The sequence below is a fragment of the Leuciscus leuciscus genome, assembly GCF_965113295.1.
Source record: "Leuciscus leuciscus genome assembly, chromosome: 21".
NCBI lineage: Eukaryota > Metazoa > Chordata > Actinopteri > Cypriniformes > Leuciscidae > Leuciscus > Leuciscus leuciscus.
Window position 1 is genome coordinate 8887794 of NC_138745.1, and position 23908 is coordinate 8911701.

The 23908-nt window shown below is 38.6% G+C and overlaps 1 protein-coding gene across 4 annotated transcripts in view; it reads right to left on the reverse strand.

The window, feature by feature from the left end:
* jmjd1cb (jumonji domain containing 1Cb) overlaps positions 1-23908 on the reverse strand; it is a 128831-nt gene that overhangs the window by 43760 nt on the left and 61163 nt on the right. The window contains exon 1 of one of the 4 annotated variants that reach the window (XM_082151471.1): positions 2817-4278. The exons of the other annotated variants lie outside the window; for them this stretch is intronic. The gene's annotated coding sequence lies outside the window, so the exon portion shown is untranslated. Of the gene's footprint in view, positions 1-2816; positions 4279-23908 lie in introns of those variants that run through there. 4 annotated transcript variants of the gene reach the window in all.

Sequence of the window (23908 nt, forward strand, 5' to 3'; positions counted from 1 at the left end):
GGGGGGCTAGTTTCCCCCCAGGATGTCTCAATCACAACCGTTGCTAATTCGGTTCTCATGTCTCTGAGAGACTATGTTCAAAATACACTACAAGTATGCAGCTTACTATGCAGTATAATGTATACTGCCTACTAAATGTGTCACATGACCTCACTATGTAGCATGTTTATTTTACTAAATACATCCCAAGTGACAATGTATTTAAAGAAACCAATTCTGTGCAAAAATGGACTTCCATCTATCGATGTATGTCAACATGACTGTCTGACCAATACTTCAGTCGGTTCTATTCAGTAATTTCCAAACCTGTCCAACAAAACAGAAGCAATTAAGCAGGATTTTCTCTGTCAAAATATCTTGTGTATGCACTTCAATGTTTACGCTTCTTTTTTTCTTTGTCTGTCTTTCTGTGGGTGCATCTTTGGCCTTACAGAGACTGATTCCTCCAGTTTCATAAATGTGTTTTATTGTCTAATTTTCACTCAACAACAACACTACGCTACTGGCGTATCTACAGAGGCAGCAGCCAATGAGCGTGAGGATTCTCTCGTGAAACTAATGAATGCACTTTAACTCTTTTAATTTCATTAAGAACGTTAATCAAGAGATACATTAGTCAAAGTTAAATTGTGGTTGGTATCCCTTCTGCTTAATTTGTCACACTGGAAATGGAAGGTCCATGCAGTTTTTTACTGCACATTTTAGTATTCCATATGTATTTGTAGACTGCTAGTAGTAGTTTAGCAGTGTGACATTGCGAACGCACCCAGAGACAGAGAGCGAGCCGTACTATTCCAAGTAATATTGCAGTACACAAGATTTACAACCTCACCGCAGAACTTCATCCCCTTAAAACAGTGAAACTGAGCAGAAGGTTGGGACACCCGGCCAAGTCAGCTCTAACGACCGACTTCAGTTCAATGGTCACTTCCTGCCTAATGTGTTTCTAAGGAGAAGCACAAAGCTGGCAGTATGTGTGTGTTCTGCTCCAGAGAAAGCTGCACATTCCCTCTGACATCCTAAGAAAAGACAGACTCGTGAGAAACCACCACACACTGCAGAGAAAAACCCATCCCAACAGGAGGAACGGTACTTTCCCACTTTTGCCTGACAAATCCAACCTCACACAGACACACAAACACAAAATAATCCCAACCAACATTCCCTCATAACATCCAATAATAGCGCAAACACACTTTTATCATTTCAACCAATCTGAACAACAGACCTGATCAAAACAAAGAATAGACAGGAATTAAAGATATAGTTTATTCAAAAAAGAAAACCGTGCCATCATTTACTCACCCTCATATTGTTACAAACCCACATGACTTTTGGTTTGAAAATTACTGTTCAGCAACAAAACTCTCTCAACACTGTTTTCCAAGTCTTCTGAAACCATTACCTTATGTAGGAACAGACTGATATTTAAGTTGTATGTCCCACTTTCATGGTGCACTTTGACCTACTTGTGGTCTCCCTCCACTTTCCTTGCATGGAAAAGAGCACTCAGGGTATTCCTCAAAACATTACCTTTTGTGTTCCACAGAAGAAATAAAGTCATACAGGTTTGGAACAAAATGATGTTGAGTAAACAATGACCATTTTCATTTTTGGGTGAACTATCCTTCTAAAATGACTGTTCTGGAACAAGACTGTCTCTAGTCCTCTCTCTCTCTCTCTCTCGGATGCGAGAGCCATAATTAGAAACAGCCGCACTATGCACAGTGCTGCATTGAAGGAGCTGTTTGCTAAATGGGTCATAGTGCAACCCTGCCCTTCCCTCCCTCAAACACACACATACATACACCGTTTCAGGCAGTACACTTCTCAGTGGATCAAGCAGATTAAATGCCCCTCCAGACTTTGCCCCAGAGAGAGAGAACAGGAAGATATGATCAGCTTTGCTGGAATGAACGAACAGGCCTGTCAAAACACAAGACACCTCCGCCTGCTTTCACCCTAACTGACACTAGACGACCCCTGTCCAACAACCAGCCAAAAACAGGCACACCATCCATCCCAGTCTTAAATAAGCGGGGGCTTTCCACACAGCTGCAGTTCTATCCGACACCCACGTCTGTCTGGGCCGCTCACGTGTCTTTCGCACTACTGCTTTAATAAGCATACAACCAGGAAAAATCCCCTGCAACTTTAATTCTCAGTTCTGCCGGTAAACTCTGATATACTTGGGTCTGTCCTTGACAAATTTTTGTGCTCAAGAGAAAAGGCTTGTAGTTTTTGCAAGGCTCCGAAAGAGGCTTGTGCTTTCAACCAGTTAAGTTAGCGCCCTGTAGCTGTAGACACAATAACACAATTGACTGCACACAAGCAGATGGTTGATAAACATCCTGTTAGATGAAGACATGAATGATCCAACACGCCCTAATGTAACCGGCTAAACATGAAACATTTACCTCAATGTCTTCAGGCTATACAGTCTCAAAGTCGTAAAAAGGCTTATCTATGGAAAACAAGAGATTGTTTACCTCTTCGCTGGTCTTGAGGATGAACCCAAGCCAAAAGTGGAGCCCGGTCAGTGGACATGCGCCGCTCAAGTTAAATGAACTCGAGTGGGACTCAGATGAGTGAGAGAAAAAGAGGAAGAAAAACAAAACAAACAAGCACAAGTTTCTCTCAAAGACGTCTCGTGGTCTTTAAAAGAAGAGGCGTGCTTTGAAGAGAGACCTTCCCTGCTCAGACGCTAACCACATGTCAGACATTTTATGTGGCTGACAGGAAACACAGAATGAGAGAAAAGCCTCCGCTGCCGCAGAGCTCAAAGAAACAGGGCGAGGAGGACTAAAAAGTGAAACGGACCGTTCGTTCGCTCACACGCTCCCTCGTCTGCTCGTCTCTCTGTATCTGAGCATCAGACTGTTAGCGAGTCTGTCGTCAGCGGTGCCAGAGAACAAGTCCGATCCGTTCAGTGAGCGATGATTCTCGGCCTGCCTGAGTCTGGAACTGGGTCAGGCAGCCTGCTTCCTCCAGAGCCCGGTTACACAAGCGGTTAACACACACAAACACACTCCGCCACTGCAGCGATCAGGAAGCTCTTGAGAGCCACGTACTGAAAGAACAAGCACGCACAGGCTGCTATTGTATTTTCCCCCTCGTCATGGATTTTGGTTTGCTGTTGCGCAGACGAGTTTTTCAGTGGCTGTTTGTGTGGTGAGAAAATCAGTGTGGCACTGTAGAGAGTGAAATGAAAGAATCTGAGAGAGAAAGAGAGAGAGTGAGAGAGGAACAGAGAGGGTGGGGGTGGCATGGAGGCGAGTGTAAACCATGAAAAGGGCGTTGCTATGTACAATGTAACTAATCTGTCTGCCATCACAGGTGGCAGAGCCGCCCCACAGAATGACTCACCCCGATGAGCAGGCCACTGGTGCGCGCATACAAACACACACTCACACATACTAAGAATTAAAGGGATAGTTCACCCAAAAATTTAAATTCTGTCATGTCGTTCCAAAGTATGACTTTCTGTGGAACACAGAAGTAGATCTTTGGCTGAAAGTCCTGGCTTCTTTTTGCCAATTGAAGTGAATGTGATCAGACGCTCTTTAGCTCCAAAAATAAAAATAAAAACCCTTATACCTCATATTACCCATGAGCAATATTTCAAGTCTTCTGAAGTCACCCAGTACTGTGGTTTCATGTGAGGAAAAGTGTTGATAAGTCATGCAACAACCCATAGAATCACTGACATCAAATCTTGCACAAAGCACCTAACATACCATAAGCCAACCACAGAGGAACACAAGCAACCGCCACAACCACGATGTTATCGTAGAGTTCTTTTTTATTATTGTCTTTGTATTGAATGTAAAATTCAATGTTGTTAAGTTAATGAAAGTTAATGTTAAGTTAAAGTGTTGATAAGTTAAAGTTAATGAATGTTAAGTTAATAATGATAACATGAGTGAAGAATGTTTTTTTTTTTTCTCCAGTTGGCTCTTTTTTACTTGAGACTGTGTACTATCGTGATGTGTAAAGAGGCTCTGTAGATTTTCACTGAACAAGCCTTAACAAACAGTGAGTATGAGAGAGATCGACTGAGCGTGTGCGATTATCTGCGTCTGTCCTTCTTCAGGTCAAGTCATATAAAAAATAAAATAATAAGTTTGCCATGTCCGAAGAGGAAGGCGATCAATACATTGCTGGTCAATACATTGAATCAATATTAAATTGTAGCATATTACAGTTTGTTTTTATTATATAATATTTGATTTATGATTTTTCCATTTTATTCATAGTAACCTAAATTTAAAGGGAAAAAACAAACAAATACAAAACAACCCATTGGATATCAAATGGACTGCTTGATGTCTCAACACACAATTTTAATGACAATTTGGGAGCAGTCTTTAATGTCATCTGTCCATTCAGCCAGGACATTCAGCATAGCTTCTCTTTTTGTGTTCCACAAAAAGTCATAGCGGTGACAAGAGGGTAGGCACATAAATGGGTTGTGAACTATTCCTTTAAAGAGCTCATAAAGCTTTAGTAAGCAAGGCCATGTACACGCTTCCTCCTCGTGGGTCCAGGCGACTTTCTCAGCAGCTCGGTATTCAAATGGCCATGCTGGGCTGAAATACAAGCCCGCTGAAACCCATTAGTCACCGGACGCACTTTCAGAGAGGACACAATAATACACATAAATTAAAATGAAGGGACAGGCATTTGGCTCGCAGGTAGGATGTCCTTGGCTCAGACGTGGTGTGTAATACAGTATAGGATTAAAGGGAAAGTGTGTGTGCCCACTAGAGCGCATGAGTGAGGGTGGTTTTCCTTACACTCCAGTGGCTGTGCCCACCTCAAGGGCAGGACACCATGTTCAGTCTCCCGAATCGAAGACACGAACTGTGAGAAAATAACAGCTCTGTTTGTCCTACAGATACAGGCACACTGATAATGCTTAAGACCCGGATAATGAAGACATGAGCTTTTAAAGACAACATTGTCAATTTTTTGGAGACAAATTTTGCTCTTTTAATAAATGTATCAGGTCTTATTTTGCACAATTCATCAGAGCACATTATTCTAAAGTAAATAAAGTCAATAACTTTATTTGCCATTAAAACAACCTTTCAGCAGACGTAATTAGTTTTACGTTATTATTTTAACCAAGGCTTTAGGCTTTTTAGCCCCAACAATCTCAGGCAACAATTTCTGCCAGGCAATAATCTCAAGTCTTAGACATTTCATAGCTTAGAAAAGCTTAGAAAAGTAACAGCATTAAACAAGCCACACAATTTGAATACTTCAATACTCAATACAATACTTGCACCACCAACAATTTCAGACATCCACTATTCACCAATAGATCATTCAGAATTGCAATTAAAATGATAGTTTAAAATAAAAAAAAAATAAAAAAATGTATCATGTTATTCCAAACTTGTACGACCTTCTTACCTCCGTGGAAAATATATTTTGAAGAATGGTGGTAACCAAACCGTTTTGATGAACACTAACTTCCATTTGTATGGGAGGGGGAACAGACATTTCAAAATATCTTTATCATCAAAATATCTATTCTTTTGTGTTCCACAGACAAAAGAAAATAAAACAGGTTTGAAATGACATCAGAGTGAGGAAATTATGACAATTATACCAATTTGAGTCATCATAAATGGCTTTATAAGAGGCACAAGCACAGACATGTGAATAAGGCGCACACGCGCACACACACACACACACACATCAGGAATGAGGAGCCAGGGAAGATAACAGCATGACATTTGAAGCCGCCCGTGCTGAAAAGCAGGATGTGGCAGGAAATGAGTATGGGTGCGTGAGTGTTCCCTCTCTCTCAGACAGCTTGATAAAAGCCTGCTGAAGTCCAGAGCGTATATGCCGCAGTGTGTTCTTGGCACCCGAGCTGTCATGCTCAAAAGACCCAAAGCGCTCCACCATGATCAAAGAACATTTTCACGTGCAGAAACCCAATCCCACGTCTCGCGCTCATTCCGTCTCTCAGTACACTGCCAGCGCGCAGTCAAACACAGCACCGCTTTAAAAAATTACAGACATGCTGCTGTGATTTCCCACAAGTCTTTTATTAGTAAATGCATCACATTCTCTCAGACTGCTAGTTCTTACCCAGAATGTGTGATTTTTTTGTGTGTGTTGATATTTGGAATCTGTGTAATTCACTGGATTAAGGGTGACCATACATCCTCTTTTTCATCATCGCCAGGCCGGAATTTCTAAATAGCCTAAAATTTATGGGTTTTGGCTTTGTGTTCCTATTGACGCGCTCTCTTCAGTCCTCATTCATTCTATGTACGTGTAATGGCATTGCTTTGACCGTTCTCTGTAGATCCTGCCTTCACAATTATGTTATGTACAATGTCTGCATGCTACTGGTGAAACTACTTTTTAATCATTCCCTTCAACAAACCGGATTCTCATCACATAAATGCATATTAACAGATTACAACATTCACACTGGGAGCATGACCTGTGTGGTGTCACGTCCTAGAATTAGTCCCATTCACTGAAACGCCTCGCTCACGCAGTCTGTGTAAAACCGGCGTTTTAAAATGTAAAATAATGGAAGAATTACACAAGAATTCCCAGTCAGGATCACATTAGCCAAAGGAAAAAGCCCTAAGCTAAATTAACTAAATTAAATACTTTATAATAAGACTAGGTGTCAGTCAATCACATGTTTGATTGCTCTGTATATTCCCCAGTGCTGCATGGGCTAAATAGCAAACACATGCACACACACATGCATTCCCGTTCAAAAGTTTGGTGTCCGTAAGAATAATAATATATTTTATTCAGCAAGGATGCATTGAAATTGATCAAAAGTGACAGTACATACTTTAAATACAGTTACAAAAATGTTTGTTTCAAATAAATGTTGTTCTTTTAAACTTTCTATTCATCAAGCAGCAGAACTTTCAACAGTGATAAAACTAAGAAATGTTCCTTGTGCACCATATCAGCATATTAAAATGATTTTTTTTTAAAGAATCATGTGATACTGAAGTGAACACTGGAGTAATGGCTGCTGAAAATTCAAATTACATTTTAAAATATACTTATTTCTTATTAATACTTATTTAAGTCATAATATTTCACAATATAACTGTTTTACTGTATTTTGACCAAATAAATGCAGACTTTTTGAGCATTAGAGACTTATTTCAAACACAAAAAAAAAATATTACTGACCCCAAACTTTTAAACACACAAACAAGAATTGCAGAGAGAACAAAAAAACATCAAGTAGGCTTTATGGGTTGATGATAATTTTTCCCTATTTTCTCTAATGCAAAATGGAAGCTCTAGACACTGTGACATTTCATTTAATGGAGCGTTCCTCTTCTGTTCTGCCTGTTTTGCATAATAACTTTAACCATTCAAATTGCTCCGCTCCGATAGGGTCAGGTAGCAGCTCGGCAGCTGTGATCGCATTCATGCAATTAACGTTCCACCAAATGCTCCGGCATAAACCTCAGCAAACGCTGCCTTATCTCCTGCTTTAAGGTCATGAAGATGAAATACGGTGCCAATTATGTGTCAACCCAGAAAAGCACTGTGCACCAAGATGGAAGAACTGCACCGGTGAAGATTTTAATCAGCAAGCTCGTATGATTCCTGATCAATAAGAGAGTGTTATCTTCAGCGCAGTGAGAGCAGCTTGTGTGGATCAGGTTTGGAGATGGACGGGTGAATGCTCTAAGAATATCCCTTTTAGTGCAGGGACTCCAAGCCTGTTGATATGTCTGCCAGCTGCCCAAGAGACAACGTGGCAAACCTGTATACAGATGTCCTGACATAAGCATTTCATAGGCTGAAGTGTTGAGTGATATTGAGCTTCACTCACTTGATTACTGTTTTATGGAAGGGCCCCTCTCTTTGCTACATTTTGATTGGATTTTGGTGGACTAGCACAAACAAATGTCCGACACCATCAGATAAGGATGCTAGGACAACTGACAGACACCTCAAGCGCTGGAAGGACAGGACTTCTCATTGGTCCACAGGCAGTTTCTGCCCTGCACCCATCTTAAGACTAATCCCTAAGGTTTAAGCCAACTGCCATACAAATTCCTTAGCACCCTTTGGATGCAAGAACAGTGGCTGAAACAAACATGATTCATCCAAATCCATTCATAACAATGTTTGGGAACCTTAAAACTGATGTAAACTACAATACATCCATTTCATACTTATTCACATAAATAAGTTCTCTCAATGACAGATATTTGTAGCTGTTTGTTTGGACTCTATCCGTTCAGAACATTGCCAAAGGTATTCTGGTGGTGGTGGTGGTTTGGAAAGTGAGAAATGCACTGGTAAAACCTTAAAGACACTGAACAGACTGTGAGAGAAGACTGTGAACAAAATATATAGTCTGATACATAAATGATCAGGAATATTATTCAGCAAGCGCTGATTATTTGTGCTGATTGTACCCATGCGCTGTATGAGCAGAGGCTTTATTTGCGTGTGCTCAGAGCCCGTCTCTCAGACAGCGCGCGCAAATATCGAATGAGCACTGTTTCACTGCTTACTGCGCGTGAGCGGTACCAAGTCACTCGTTCTCAAATCGCAAGGCTTAAAAATGGAAGCTAACGACATGGTTAACGGTACAAGTTAACGGTATCTCACAAATCCTTCAGATTAATCAGATGACAAACTACCTCCAATTTACATACTTTTATCTATTCAACAAACATCTTTGATTGTTATTTTACTGCTAAGACGAAATTCCTAAGCTGGTGCCCCGAGGAAAAGGGGGTAAGAGTTCTGACACATTCAAACTCACCTTTGAGACCAAAACTCATAATATTAATTTAGTGCCACCTGTGAAACTCCATGACAGGTGCCTCGTGTGTGAAGTATAAATCAATAAATACAATATTGATTTAACGTCTCTGCTCCTTATTTTTAGAAATTCAGATTTCAGAAAATATGGCAGTATAAATATAATCTACTACAGCATTGGTTTCTTTAGTGGTTAATATGTTATTAGTGATATCTCAAACACTTGTTCTGGTAATAAAGTTGGCCATAGGTCACGCTCAGTGTTTGAATCCCCAGGAATCCCCCATCAGCGATCTGCCATAATACCAGAGACTCCATCTGCCACTGCCTATGATTAACATGGCAGATATTATGAGAATGTCAGGCTGCTTGCACAAACAGGAACATTAGCTGTGTTTACATGGACCCTAATAATCTGTTTGTGATCAGACTAGTAGCACAGTCGGAATAAAAAAGTTACAAGTAACCACATCAATCGGAATGAATTGGCCAAATCCGATAGAAATTTCAGTTGGATTGTAAGGGGTGGTTTAAATCTTTTCTATTTCTATGTATACTTGATCGGATTGAAAACTGAAACTGGACATTTCTGTGCATGTGCAATGACAAATAAATTGGATAATGACGTATGATGCACGGAATGAGCTGTTGTTGTTGAATATAGTGTAGTAAAATTGTGTCATTCCAAAATTCTCATTTCTCTCGGTCTCAAGCAGCTTGTGAGTCGCAAGTACCAAAATGAGTGGCTTACTGCGCTTAAACGGCCAAATACACACACAATTATGTCAAAATGTCCATCTTGGCGAGTGTTCAGTTAAACACAGTTAGTTTTGGAACCTAATTAGTTGAGAAAGATAATGCAAGTTGTGTAATACTATTTTGGATCCGTGCATAAACTCTTAAAGTGACAGCAGTCTAATATTCCTGCTGCTGTCTGTCATGTTAATAAAAGATCAAAAGACAAATAGAAAATCACCGTCTGCTCTTGAATGAATAACTTTTGTAACTAATTGTAATCATTAATCTGTATTTAATTTTTACAATGAAGACTATCCAGTGATATTTTACATTTGATTAGGCCTACTTTAATTTCTGTATCATTTCTTACCTGAATATAGTGTATTTATTTGATTGCATTTATGTGTTGTTGTTGTTTGAAATAAGTTTATTGTTCTTATTCTTTTTACTTGAAATGAAAATGTAGCATTGAAGAAAAGTAGATTTTTGTTTGTATATGCTATCAATTATAGTTCTTTGAAAGAACATCGTAATCTGCAAAGATTGGTATCGCCAGGTCACACTTACCAAAAAAAAAAAAAAAAAAAAAACGGAAATCAGAATCGGTCAAGAAAATTACAATTGTTGCATCTCTACCTTTATCCTCTAACCCCTTAACCCACCCTTAAACCTTCCTACACCAAACCTGTGCTAACCTTACCTCAATAGCAGCACAAATGTTTTGCAAAACAACATGAACATGAACATGAACATATATTTACCCCAGGGCATTATTTTCCTTCATAAAGGCCTTATTTTAGCCTTATTAAATGTATGCATCATCTTAAAGCTATTGATTGTACCTAATATCCTTTCTCAAGTATAAAGCATAAAAGCAAACTGTCTGCCTGCCTTCATTTTGAGTGCAAAAAAGAGAGACTCAAGCAGGAGAACTGATCTGTGAGTGGTAGCGGTGGAAGCTTTGGTTGGTTTGTGAGATTCATCTGACATTTATCTGATTGTCAATAGGCCTTTGTTTTCCTCCTCTCGCTTTCTCGCTCTCTCACCAGCACTGCAAATCAACACAAATCACACAAACGTCTCCACAGGCAAATGACCATGACAATGCTATGAAGACCATGTCAATGCTATGAAGTAGCAAGTTCTAGCAAATAAGTTGCTCAGCAAGATGCTCTTCAAACTTTTGCTCCACCACCAACTGTAGTTCACTTGACAGACATGAACAAACTATATTTCAGGCCTGTTCTAATGACACACAAACAAATCTATTTCTCTATGTTGATTGTGATAATGTCAATATCAAATAATCCACTTGTAGCCTAAATAAATCCAAATATGAGCAAAATCATGGTCTATTAAACACATGACTTGGCATAGCAGTGAATTCAGCAGTCATTTTTCAGTCTTTTTAAGGAGCTTGTCAACGGTGAGGCAGGCAGTCACTGAATACACAGTAGAGACACATAAAATCCCTCTCATATGGTTGCTGAGAAGACACAGGCACAAATAACAGCCAATGAGCCATCTCAGTCTGTCACTGTGCACTGCTTCTAAAATAAGGCACAAAGACACTATTTACACTCTCACGGCTGCTGTGACACTCCATTGACTTATTACACAATTCACACGCTCCACATCTGCTGAATGGCCTTGGAGATTTACTCCTCATTAAAAAGTTTTACACAAAGAAATGGCACAGTTGAAAAATGGGTTTAAAATGATATTCACTTTCAACACAAGACATTGCTGTGGTTTTATTTGATATGGAGTGGCTTCACAATGAAATCACATGACCAATATTGGACCCTTTTGCATGTGTAACAGATTAAGGTCGACTGCAAATAGTGCATTATTAAGAGGGTTTTTTTTTTTTTTTTTGCATGATGCTGCATCTAAGCTGATAGGTGTCAGTATAAATTACATTTGTAGCTATATTCAGACAACACTAATTACATTTTTTTTAGCCTTTATGGTTCATTTCTCTCCTGAAATTCTTAAAGGGGAAGTACCATGGAAAATAGGACTGCTCTGTTGAAATAAAAGTCTGATTGTACTGTGTACACATACTCCCATTGCCAAAATAAAAATAAAAATAAAAATGGATGGACACTAATGTGCAACATTAATAAAGAGGTTTAAAGGGACATTTCAACCAAAATAATGAAACATCTGTAATAATTTACTCACATTGAAAGTGAATCGTCACAAATGTTTTGGTTACTAACATTCTTTAAAATATCTAAAATATCAGGAGCTTAGTTCTTCATTGAACTGTTCCTTTAAACCTCTTTGTTAATGTTAGTCCTTAGTGTCCATTAATGTTTTATCCACAACATGGATAAGCTTCAACAGGTAAACATGTCAGCACTGTAGATGCACTTCACCATGACCAAACATTATGCTAGATATGTACAATTTGTTTGGCTTAAATATCAAAAGGCTTTCATTTACTATGACTGGTTTACCACCTAAGGACACAACACCCTGAATAGTATTCAGTTAATTTAGCTAAATTCGATTTTTTTTTTTTTTTTTTTTTTTAGTTAAATGAAAACTTTAATTTCATTTTCAGTATTCCGGAAAAAAACTCATTTCGGTGCATCGGATGCAACATGATTTTCATTTTAGGGTGAACTATCCAGTTAAGGTAAAATGTTTTTCATGTTATTGTTGGCAATTTTATGTGTCAACTGATGCATAGAACAATGTCCCTGCCCTTCTGTTTCATCACAACTTTAAGAAAAGCCTGTATCAGTCAAACACCTGTCTTAAAGTTACAATATCAGAAAAGTATAAACAGATTTCAGGAATTACAAAGAGTGTTACAAAAAGTGTAGAATATGCCCCCATAACACATACATTAAAGGAGCTGGATGATGGAGCAGAGTATTCTCAGAACAACTCTCTAAGGTAGCAGCAGCTCAGAGAAAGACACCGAGACAAAGGGACAACTGTCTGTCAACAGGCCCACTTGTTGCTCTCAGGGATTGGACAGATAAAAGGGAGATTGTGGTCGCCTTGACTCATGATATCAATTTGTGTGTGTTCTTTCAAGCTGTGCTTGTAAAAATAGCGGCGCCTTTGTGAGAGCCACTGAAGCATTATGGATGGCTCCGATGTGAACGGGGGTGTCCGGAACTTCTAGGATTTGAACCGAGATATAAAAGTAGTAAACTAAACATTCTGTGAGTCACCCATCTCTACTTCCACACTTGTGTTTGTGGTGATTTTTAAATTCACTTCACCTCCTCCGCTGCTTTAAGCTATTAATTCAATGTAAAGTTAGATTTGTAAAGAAAAACTGGTATAAATGTTTAAATCCATAAAACACTGCTCAGATCTTCTACAGTGTGAATGTCTTGGGTGGAGAGCTTGATCTCCTGAGAGCCTCCGGCTACGGACAATCTCTCCACAAACTATGATGGATAATTATATCATCATCTATTGTCAAAGAGCCCTTGAGGACTGCCTACGAAATACTCAAACAATTAACGGCTCATTTTATCGATAGCCGGATTTTTAAAGCAATTAAGCTTAGAAAATTCCTTTGTGAATTAATCAAAATCCCACTCGTAACACTGAATTTGAGGGAGGAGAAGTATTCCGGCACTAGAGAGAGAGAGAGAGAGAGAGAGAGAGAGAGCGAGCGAGCTGTGGCTTTAAAATCAAAGCCAGATGGAATATGCAAATGACAGTTTTATGATCAGTAGTACTGTGGTGCTGATAGGGTTTCGCTGAGTGTACAATCACAGTCGAGCAAACTTCCTGAGGGAACGCTGTCCTCACCACCAAACAATGGACAGTTTTTCTCGTTATTACATGAATATTTCAAAAAGCCCATTTCTATTCTTGGCAAGCTGCAAACTTTTTGACTCATTCTGACACTATATGGAGAGTATACTGTACTTCAAGTCATCTATACTACAAACTACTATGAAACAAGCTTCATAGATTATAGAAAAAGCATTCTGGCTTTGTTACAGTCTGGGTGAGGAAGACAACTCTAGACTAGTCTCTCAACCTGGAGTTCATGGTCCAACCACAGTCCACTCAATGACTGTATGATACATATGTCATAAAACTGGACAGCATTTCTTCTTTGGGAAAGCTCTAATATGGTAGCCTGGTAATACCAAACTCTGCTACTTCGCTTTGCTTCGTAGACAGAGTCTGGAAGGGCATAATAGAAAAGCGTTTTCTTTCTCGCGGGGGGGCGCTTGTCTGAAGTTTAAAATCATTGGTTACCCGTAAGCCAATCACATAACGTTTGGTTATGACGTGTGTTATGTGCTGGCTCAGCCGCATCGAACTTTCACTGTAAACACATGTATGATGCGAAAACAAAACCATCGAGCGAAATACCGGAGTGAACATGGCTGTGAATGACTTTTGCAGATTATGTGAAGTAAATCTACGCATCCACGGTACAATCAGCGTCTACGTCACGGCTCTCAGCTCGCCCTCTGTTCGTTGATTGGCCGGCTGTTTTGAGGCCGGAGGAAAACTGAGAGATAGGTCGCTATCTCAGACTGAGTACAGAAGCGAACTGAAATTGAGCGGAAGTACGAAGTCTGACGTAGTCAGGCTACTAATATGGTGCATTGAAACAAAATTGTGTTTACAAGGTATTCTAACTGTCTATTGTGCTTTATGTGAGTTAATCCACATTAATTACTTTTAGATGGTGCTTTCTGAACAATGTGGACCAGACTTTATGTTGTTAGTCAGATGTATGGCTATAGGGGACTAACTCTGGAGTTGTGAATAACAGGGTCTTACAGGAACGACAGAAGCCAAGCCATGCATTCAGTTTTTTCACAATCCTGTTTTTCTCCCATTGGCTGAGGAAAAGGCTGGTTCTGCACTGCTCTCTCTCTCTCATTCTGCGGTCGCTGTCAAACCCATCATCCTCAACCTCCTCCCGCCGAAAATGAGGTCACACGGAAAAAACGAAAAGTAAAGCTATAAATAATACACAGCTACCGCAGTGAGTGCATTCTGGAGAACAAGATATTTTCAGGGCACCATCTCTGCACAGAAATACAATTCTTTAGGCAGATGAAAACATCTGTTTTGTTTTCCCAAAGCACTTAAAATTTTCTGTACATCTGTTGTTGCATAAGACAACAGAATCTAAAGCTTTAGAGAAGATATTTAGGTATGTATATTTGTAGAACTAAATCAAAGATGAAATAAAAATGTACCTTCTTTAGTTTCTTAATACTAATTCCAGGTCTTATCATGCCAAATTCATCATTGCAGAGTAAAAATATCTTATGCTTTGATGAATAACCTTTCATCAAAACTTGCTCCACCTATTAAAACAACCTTTTCAATGACTTCACCTACAGTGTGTATAGCTATTAAGACATTGTTTCAGCAAACCTGATTTCAGGTCTGACTCAATTCTGGCATGGAATGGGTACTTTCACAATTCAATCAATATCTGATGTATAATGTTATGTTTTTTTTTTTTCTTTGAACATCCTGTTTCACTGAAAAATGTTTCACATTACAGAAGTGAAATGGGTTGTGAATACAGTTTCATATTGAACTGCATAACTGCAAAGGAAATACACTTGAACAAGGTCTATAAAAATGCTTAAGAACAAATAAAACAAGTCATGAAACAGAACATTCAACGAAAAATGTGTGGCAGGACTTTATTTTATCCATCGGGGATTAACTGAATGGCAAAACTGAGAATTCCATTCCAGAAAGAAGCCAGACCTGAATGTGAGTTTGCTAAAACAAATGCCTAAATGGCTATTTGGCTATTGGGAAACATTACCCAGTAGCTAGGAGACGGCAGAGGATAAAGAAAGACTTTCAGAGGTAAATAAATTGATGATAAAATTACAACGACAAACATTTTTTTCTTAAGAATAACATGAAGTGATGAATTGTACACAATAGGACCAGGAACGTGTAATAAGAGCATAAACAGAGTACATTTTGATTCCATCTTGACTTTAAATAATGTTTTAACAAAACCAGAAAAGAAAATACTTTATTCCACACATTAAAACCAAAATAGGACACAAGATAATCACAACCCATTATTTTCTACAGAAATAAGCCCTTTAATTTGAAAGTCTTATTGATTTCAGCTTGTTTTCTCTCTCTCTCTCTCTCTCTCTCTCTCTCTCTCTCTCTCTCTCTCTCTCTCAAAGCAGCTCAGCTCTAACATGAAAGGCTCAGAATGAGGACAGAACAGCCTGCCAAATAACATTTTTCTGAAGCTGGAGGCATGCGGCCAAAAAGAAATCTGTAAAGAAAGAGGAAGGGCAAGCGTGCATTACATTTATTATAAGACGGGCACTCTGCTCGCTGCTCTCTCTCTCTGAACGAGGGCCGGCCGTATTAATTCATGTCTTTAGAATGGAGACGCAGTGGTTTGGGTGCACTGCAGTCTGATCAAATGAACAGGGAGGAGGGCAGTGGTGGGGTGGCCTTGACCTTCATCGGGTCAGTCCATCTATAGATGTAGCAGATTCAGCGTGTATGATGTAATATCTGGCAGAGAGGCAAAATAAACCACCCCTAACCCAGAAAGAAATGTTGTTTACAGGCTAACGTGCAGCTGCAGCGCTCACTGGTTGAGCTGTGTTTACATTACCTTAGCTTTATTCACATCTCAGTTAATCTGTGCCACGAGCAAGAGCAAGCCTTTAAAGTCAACATGAATTCAAAACTGACCCCATTTACTTAATGAATGTTGCTGATCTCATTGAGTTTTTTTCCAAAGAAAAAAAATGATTTGTATGCATAATCTTTCATCAAAATGTAATGACTTTCTCCATCACCTCTGAAACAACTTTCTTTTCTGTTGACATCGCTTAGGCCACATATGCTATTAGATTCTTTGTTGAGTAAATAAAGTCCTACACTGTAAAAAATGATTGTGATTTTAAGAGAAAAAAATGCTTCAGTAAAAACCTGTAAATTGGTTAACAAAAGGTGAAAAAAATGTTGTATTATTTTACAGTAAAATACTGTTAAATGTACAGTTTTGGAAGTGAATACAAAGTAATTGTATAATTTCCAGTGAAAAAACGTAAATTGACATTCCAAAAAGTCCTTGAGTGACACTTAACATTTGATGTATTTTCATTGAAATATCTATATTTCTTCTTAGTTTTTTTCTTCAGTTATGTGCATTAGGGTTTTGAGTTACATCTTTGTTAAATTAATGTTTCTTGCATTACTTTAGTGTCATGTGTTAATAAAATATGTTAGTTTTTTTACTGTAAATTTAAGTTAAATCTTTAAAACCTAAAAAAAAAAAAATGACAGTACATTTCTGGCAACCACAGCTGCTGCTTTTTTACCGTAAATTTCACAGATTTTTTTGTTTCACAGTGTACACTACATTTTTTTGTCTTGAATATCCAGATTCACGCAGAAATTTTCACATTACAGAAATAAAACTGGTTGACATTTAATTTCCTGATAACCAGAGCATGTTACTCTGGCTCTCTTGACTCACCTTGCTGCAATGATCACCGATCCTGCTGTATCCTGACTCATAAATGCACCAGATTCACACCAGCGATTCTCTTGTTTCCTGATCTCAGCGTGATGGTACAGCACAGTGCTAGTTTGTTCTGCTTGCATTTGCAGGAGAAAACTGTAACTTCAAAGTCACCTGTGCCATCTAATCACCAGACATGTGTCTGGACGGCAAAGTCCCGCTTCATTAGATGAAAGAACAAGGAAGTTGTGATGTAATATCACTGGTTACATCACTGGCTTCAACTTGCATAATAGGGTGCCACAACAGGGCAGAGTGGTCTTGATCTAATGCTGACCTAAACACCTGTGTACCACTGAACTTAAGAACATGCTTGTTACCTGACCGCCTGCCTATGAAATAGCACAGCAGCCGTACTTAGGTAACACTGTAAAGTACTGTAAATCATGCCAAACATTAGCGGTTGCCATATGTCTCATAAGTGTCTGGGGAGCACAACATTTAAATATGTGCATATTCTAATGCATGCATGATATTTCTGAGCTATAATTTTTTTTACTTTTAATTTTGTTCATAACACACCATAGTATGACTTGGAATATAGGCCGTATGGACTACTTTATGATTATATTTATGATGCATTTATCATCATATTTGAAGATTGACAGTACTTGGTCAACATTCATTTGTATCAAGAAAAAAAACCAAAAAAAAACTGAAAGTCAGTCTGCAAAAGCATTAGGGCGCGTAAATGATGACAGAATTATAATTTTTGTGTAAACTATCCTTTCAAAAAGTTGCGCAGGACACGTGAGGAGGCGCATACACGCGTTTCAGGGTTGCAGGTGTGTGACCGTATGTGTTTCCCTGGCTCGTCTGTTACCGGCTAGTGCGGCTACGTCTTTCACGTGTAAAAATTGTTTTGTGTAATATATGTTTCATATATATTGAGAGGTTGTGTTTTGTTATTTATACAGCCTGCATGTATCTATGAATACATTAAAAGCTAATAAGACAGTAAAATTCATGAAAAGGGTGCAAAGACAATGAAGCCTACTTTTTGAAGAGGCCTGTCGAGGACTATAAGTGGTGCAAAAGTTCAGCCCTTCATGTCCTGTGGACCTTACGTAAATACTACTATCTATGACCTTTACACTGCTCATTCCCACACAACATATTTCTGTCAGTCACGCTAAAGCACTATATTGCGTTACCCTGAGCAGAATGAGTGAAAACACTGTAGGCCTCAGTAGACCTTTTGAACATACAGGAACACAATGGCAACACATCCCTTGTGCAAGACCTCATTTTTAGCCACAAACCTACAGTTGAGGCAGCTGTATGCAGCATTTCCCATGTGTTAAGGGCCGTTCACACAGGACAGGTTAATGCGCTCCATCTGAATTATGTTAATTTTTGTTCTATGTACACATGCTTCAGATGGACATCTTTGGCCGTTGCATCACTGTCAGCATTGCACCGCATCAGCATATTGGTTTTTTGAAAGTGAAGCGTGTGATTCCTACAGCTATAGCGTCACCAGCAAGAAATGAAAAAGAAGGAAAGAAAGAGAAAAAAAAGAAGAAGAAGAAAAAAAAAAATCACCCACTTTGAAAAACCCTCCTATCTGCCATTGGTATGAAACAATATAGCCCCACGCCAAATTCTTGTCAATTAACAAATTGTTTACTCATAGATGACTAATTAATTAACCAATAGGGGTATAACAATATATCGTGTCACAATATATCGCAGTTCAAAAATGCAAAATATGTATCGTATTTAGTGACAATGTGTATTGTGTATAGTTCACCCAAAATGAAAAATACTGTGTGAGAAAACAATTCGAGTTTACAGAGTTTTAGACTTTAAACTACTATAATGTGTTGATAGTGTTTAATATTGCTATGGGAGAATATTTGTGGGTCCTGATAATGCCAAATGTCTTATATTACCAGTAAAAAGTGTCCTATATTATTTTAAATATATCTAGCCAGTGACAGAGTGCAAGCATATTTGTCTACAATAATTCTGTATTTTCAGCTTCAGAATCATGAATACTTTTAATCTAGTGTTTCTATTGTCCTGTGCATTGGGTTACCAGCACCAAGTCCAAGCCTATTCATTTCCACACCCAATGTAATATCAAATTTAACATTTTAATCAACATTACATTTTTTGTTAACCTTTTACCAAATGTCTTGGAGTATCGTAATAATATCATATCGTGCGGTCGGTATTATGATATGTATCGAATCGTGACATGAGGGCATCTTTACATCCCTATAAACTAACTGAAAATAAATCAATACTCTTTATATAAAATTGGATATAGGACGTCCAATACATGAGATATATTGAATATAAAATTGGATATACAGTATAGTACGTCCAATACATTCATTGACATACAGTATATAGGCCTACAGTATATTCGCAAATATATCTGCATATATATTCACATTCGCTGATATATACTATAGAGCAAATCTATTGGATTGTTTATATCATTGCAAAATAAAAATCATATTATCATTCAGCTCTAATCTGTTAAATGTGACAATAAGGCATGAAGACATTAAGAAATTACAAACTTTAACATCATGATTTTCTGTAAAGCTGCTTAGAATCAACGTATATTGTGAAAAGCACTATATAAATAGCTTTAACATTTTGAACTATAGTTGTCTATCCACTAAGAATGAAAAGAATAAAATATTTTTATCAACTATTTTTAACAACCATTTCACCTGTAAAACTGTGTATCAAAAAATAGCTTTTAAAACACTTCTTTTGATCCCTACATCCTGTTCCGTTTCATCACGCTCCATCTAGCTAGAACGCAAGAACATGTCCTGTGTGAACATCCCCATACACTACCGCTGGAAAAACTGTTTCTCTGAGGCTTCAAGCAAGCCGGGATTGTGTAAACGGAAGTCTCTCTCTATAAATAAACCCTAATGGGGGAAGGTGTATTAGAGACCACCACAAAACTGCACTCCCACTGTGACGATGCAGGCCTGACCCCACGCACCGAATCCTCTCATTAATATCCTTCCTGCAGTCACACACTAAGAGCAGGTCTGATAAAAAGATGAGAGAGCTGTTATGCAACATGCCCTCAGAATGACACATTATACGACACATATGCAGACACATGGGAGCAGAGACAACACACAGGTAAGCCACAGAGGTCTCAGTTCCTGCCACACAGCTGCCGATGCGGGGGTGAAGACGACACAAAAAGAGAGAAACAGTATTATGACAGGAAGCAGCTCTTGGGGCGACAGACGGGGTTTTTTTGTCTCAGTGAAGGGTCACTGTACAGATTCTGCTGGCCCACACAAGCCTAAAATTACAGCCAGGGTAAAAGTACAGATTTTAACCTGCTGATATTTTCAATAGTTACACCACAAAAATGGTTTATTTTTAAATCACTGTATTTTCGTTTTTGCCAGAAAAAAAAAATAGATAGATCTTATAAATGTAGCTTCATGACAGACTATGCATTCAAAAACACACTTTTACAGGAAAATGAAGGCATACAATGCAAAACAGACAAAATGTTTGAGTTTTACACTACCGTTACAAAGTTTTGGGTCAGTGAGATTGTTTTTCTTTTTGAGAAAAATGTATACTTTTATTCAACGAGGATGTTTAAAATTGATAAAAAGTGACAAAGACGTTTATAATGTTACAAAAGTTTTCAAATAAAGGCTGTTCTTTTGAACTATTCATATTCATTTGAACATCTATTTTACAAAAAATCACGGTCTCCACAAAAATATTAGGCAGCACATAAATTACATTTTAAAAACATTTTAAATTGGAATAATTGGCATGAAAAATATTTTTACATTTCAAGAGATTGCTGTGTGCAGTTAAAAATGCAATAGAAAAGGTAAACAGTGTCACAATCTGAAATTTTAGATAGTCACTGAATTTATTTGAACTGTATGGAACTGCATCAGTCAACAAATAACCACATTACTGACACACATTTAGTGATGTGTAAAACGACAACACTGTATACTATTATTACAACCGTGTGATGAAAGGGAATAAAAAGGAGGATGACAATCATGTCCCTTTGTTTTACATAAAATAGGTTCACAGCTGCCTTTACCCATGAATCTATAGTTCTGTGGGCAGAGGAGCTGACTGAGAAATCCAAATCACAAGTGAGCAGCGACGCAAATCAAAGCCAAATGTGCAGAGGGGGGTTTTGGTGAAGTCATGTCCCACACCCACCCATCAGCCGGGCTTCATTACTCACAGAGACAGTCCTTTCAGTGCAGGCAGGAGAGAGCCGCCCCAGGCGATCCCTGTATACGCTGCTGTCTATGATTGCTGCCATTAAGCAGCCAGCTGTGCTGCTGGCAGTGAAAGATCATCTGTGTACTCCTCCGTCTCAATGAACCATTGAAGAGTCTGTAGCTCTTCTCTCACACTGTCTCTGCACAAAACACATGCATGACACTTTGCCCTCTGTGCTGCCAACATACAACCTGACAGGGCAGGCAAACTCAGTGTCCCGAAAGCGTCATATGACACAGACCGACATACGATGCTAGAGCAGGAGAGAGAGAGGGAGAGAGAGAGAGAGAGCGAGAGAGAGCGAGGGAGAGCGAGGGAGAGAGAGAGAGAGAGAGAGAGAGAGAGAGAGAGAGAATTTTTCAGTCAGCCAGTCAGAAAGAGACCAGAAGCAAAGGTCACAAGCAGTGGTGCATCTTCCACCAGCAAAACTACATAAACACAGACAAAAACTAGAGGAACAGTAAAGGAGTGTTTCCCCACAGGATTCATAGAGGATTCATAGAGGTTCTGAGGGTCTACATTCTCCCCTGGAAGGAAATGTTATACACAAGGGGGTTTTCAAAGCATGGGGCACGCCTCCCCAGGGGGGCGCCAGAGCATTCCAGGGGAGGAGCGGAGAGTGTTAAAACTGATAGCCTAATAATTAGATTAAATTAATACATTTAAAAAGTTTAATTGTTATTATTCTGAAAATAAGGCCTTGTTTACACTGCATGTGTTGATGCCCAATTTACCGTCCATTTACACGTTCTTTCAACTGTATCCGATTCATGTGTTTACACTTGCCATAGCCTACTATCTGAAACATCATGCATGCTTAAAGGGTTAAATTCTCTAGCACAGATGGACGATCGCGAAATATGCTTGATGCTAGCTCTGCGATTTAGGCCTATGCAAAGTTCGCCAAACATCACCATGGTTTTGAGGCGGAGGAGGACGAAAAGTGCCATCATTGCAGCCTGTGCATTTGCTTCAGTTATTGTGTGTGAGAGAGATCTCAGGACTGGTGGGAGCAGATTCTGTTTAAATAATGACTTTAACAAGGAGCAGTGGGTCCGATATTTTAGGATGAGCAAGCCAATCTTTGATATGTTGTGCCAACGTGTCAACATTCCTCTCCTGTATAGACGACACAACGTTCCGTCGGGTCATCTGTCCCTTTGCAGATGCGCGTCGGGGTTTCTCTCGGAGACGTTGCCTAATGCCTCAGAAAATCCGATCTGCCTGTTTACATGACAGTCGCTTTGGAACATATCCATTGGGTAAGTTGTGTCAAAAGGGAGGCCCACTGTCTTAGACTTTGAAAACCCCTGTTATACACTTTTAAGTTGATAATATTATTATTAGAAAAACAACAACAAAAATAATAATTTTGTATTCTTAAATACTTATTATTATCATCTCAAAGACATAAACTGCACTGTAAAATAATTCATATTTCATAATAAATTAATGAATTATAAGTAAATTAATTACTATAGTAGCAAAATCACAATACTTGTCTTAATTTTTCCACTTGCAAGAGTTAAAACCTCAAACTTTTATTTTGGTGGAGTCCTTTAAGTTTCTATTATAAAAAGTTTACAAATGCATCTCGTTACAAAACACCCAAATGCAGATTAAACTCACAACAAATGCAGAGATGGAGTTCGCTGACACTATACTTAATTAAAATCGCAGCCTTTACGTTTTGATAAGTGCAATAAGCGATATTGCGATTTCGAATTTTTTGTTTGATGGTGCAAGCTATGGTGCAACATATAATAATAATTGTACAATAATAAAAAATGATAAATACAAATAAAAAATAATAAGAGTATACATTTTTTATTATTTTTTATTTGGTCACATGGCAATTCTCGATTAATGCGGTTCTTTTGAATGAATCCGACATTTTCGCACGTTAAAAAACAAATACGACCTCACGTTTTGTCAATCACATTCACACACCGTCTCCGAAACTTTCGTCAGTCATAAAAAAATTCGGATCGGATTCGATTTTCTGCATTTTTCACATCCGTAGCTTGCCTTTTGAGAAGTGTTTTGATGATTCAGAGCCACCGAATGATGAACGCGAAAAAACGTATACGAATATTTCGTCCTCAGTGTGCAAGGACCTTAAGAGCGAGCACATGGTGTGCGTTCTCTGGGTGTTTGTAGATCTGTTGCTGTGCCACATGAGCAAACCTAAACCAATCACTATGTGTTATCAGCTCAACAGCTGTTCGGCAAGATTCCCATCACAAACTGACTAAAAATAACCACATGCGAGTTACACAACATCCATTTCACTGTCTAAGCTATCAAACCTTTGTGCTTAAATCAGCATTTACAGTTTATATTAACTGGAGCACTTGTATTACTGGACTTGATTGTTTAACAGCAAAAAAACAAAGGGAAAGAAGGGTTTTCATTTTGCTTCATAAGGCCTCAAACACACACTTTTCACATCATAATGATCCAGCCAAAACATTGAAGCCAAACCGTTTATTAAAGTCACTCATGTGGGCTGATGAAAATAATGGGTTTGAAGATTTTAATCCATAGCATTGTTCCTTCTGCGGAAGGATTTCATCCCTTGAAAGCAAAATG